Source organism: Rhinopithecus roxellana, chromosome 7, assembly GCF_007565055.1.
Source record: "Rhinopithecus roxellana isolate Shanxi Qingling chromosome 7, ASM756505v1, whole genome shotgun sequence".
Lineage (NCBI taxonomy): Eukaryota > Metazoa > Chordata > Mammalia > Primates > Cercopithecidae > Rhinopithecus > Rhinopithecus roxellana.
Window position 1 is genome coordinate 10012007 of NC_044555.1, and position 2252 is coordinate 10014258.

Genomic DNA, 2252 nt, shown 5'->3' on the forward strand with positions numbered 1-2252 from the left:
ACGTGCAGGTTTGTTACATATGTATACTTATGCCATGTTGGTGTGCTGCACCCATCAACTCCTCAGCACCCATCAATTCATCATTTATATCATGTATAACTCCCCAATGCAATCCCTCCCTCCTCCCCCCTCCCCCCTCCCCATGATAGGCCCCAGTGCGTGATGTTCCCCTTCCCGAGTCCAAGTGATCTCATTATTCAGTTCCCACCTATGAGTGAGAACATGCGGTGTTTGGTTTTCTGTTCTTGTGATAGTTTGCTAAGAATGATGGTTTCCAGCTGCATCCATGTCCCTACAAAGGACGCAAACTCATCCTTTTTTATGGCTGCATAGTATTCCATGGTGTATATGTGCCACATTTTCTTAATCCAGTCTGTCACAGATGGACATTTGGGTTGATTCCAAGTCTTTGCTATTGTGAATAGTGCCACAATAAACATACGTGTGCATGTGTCTTTGTAGTAGAATAATTTATAATCCTTTGGGTATATACCCAGTAGTGGGATGGCTGGGTCATATGGTACGTCTAGTTCTAGATCCTTGAGGAATTGCCATACTGTTTTCCATAATGGTTGAACTAGTTTACAATCCCACCAACAGTGTAAAAGTGTTCCTATTTCTCCACATCCTCTCCAACACCTGTTGTTTCCTGACTTCTTAATGATTGCCATTCTAACTGGTGTGAGATGGTATCTCATTGTGGTTTTGATTTGCATTTCTCTGATGGCGAGTGACGATGAGCATTTTTTCATGTGTCTGTTGGCTGTATGAATATCTTCTTTTGAGAAATGTCTGTTCATATCCTTTCCCCACCTTTTGATGGGGTTGTTTGTTTTTTTCTCGTATATTTGTTTGAGTTCTTTGTAGATTCTGGATATTAGCCCTTTGTCAGATGAGTAGGTTGCAAAAATTTTCTCCCATTCTGTAGGTTGCCTGTTCACTCTGATGGTAGTTTCTTTTGCTGTGCAAAAGCTCTTTAGTTTAATTAGATCCCATTTGTCAATTTTTGCTTTTGCTGCCGTTGCTTTTGGTGTTTTAGACATGAAGTCCTTGCCCATGCCTATGTCCTGAATGGTACTACCTAGATTTTCTTCTAGGGTTTTTATGGTATTAGGTCTAACATTTAAGTCTCTAATCCATCTTGAATTAATCTTCGTATAAGGGGTTAGGAAAGGATCCAGTTTCAGCTTTCTACTTATGGCTAGCCAATTTTCCCAGCACCATTTATTAAATAGGGAATCCTTTCCCCATTTCTTGTTTCTCTCAGGTTTGTCAAAGATCAGATGGCTGTAGATGTGTGGTATTATTTCTGAGGACTCTGTTCTGTTCCATTGATCTATATCTCTGTTTTGGTACCAGTACCATGCTGTTTTGGTTACTGTAGCCTTGTAGTATAGTTTGAAGTCAGGTAGCGTGACGCCTCCAGCTTTGTCCTTTTGACTTAGGATTGTCTTGGCAATGCGGGCCCTTTTTTGGTTCCATAAGAACTTTAAAGCAGTTTTTTCCAATTCTGTGAAGAAACTCATTGGTAGCTTGATGGGGATGGCATTGAATCTATAAATAACCTTGGGGAGTATGGCCATTTTCACGATATTGATTCTTCCTATCCATGAGCATGGTATGTTCTTCCATGTGTTTGTGTCCTCTTTTATTTCACTGAGCAGTGGTTTGTAGTTTTCCTTGAAGAGGTCCTTTACATCCCTTGTAAGTTGGATTCCTAGGTATTTTATTCTCTTTGAAGCAATTGTGAATGGAAGTTCATTCCTGATTTGGCTCTCTGCTTGTCTGTTACTGGTGTATAAGAATGCTTGTGATTTTTGCACATTAATTTTGTATCCTGAGACTTTGCTGAAGTTGCTTATCAGCTTAAGGAGATTTTGGGCTGAGACGATGGGGTTTTCTAAATATACAATCATGTCATCTGCAAACAGGGACAATTTGACTTCTTCTTTTCCTAACTGGATACCCTTGATTTCTTTCTCTTGCCTGATTGCCCTAGCCAGAACTTCCAACACAATGTTGAATAGGAGTGGTGAGAGAGGGCATCCCTGTCTTGTGCCAGTTTTCAAAGGGAATTTTTCCAGTTTTTGCCCATTCAGTATGATATTAGCTGTGGGTTTGTCATAAATAGCTCTTATTATTTTGAGGTACGTTCCATCAATACCGAATTTATTGAGCGTTTTTAGCATGAAGGGCTGTTGAATTTTGTCAAAAGCCTTTTCTGCATCTATTGAGATAATCATGTGGTTCTT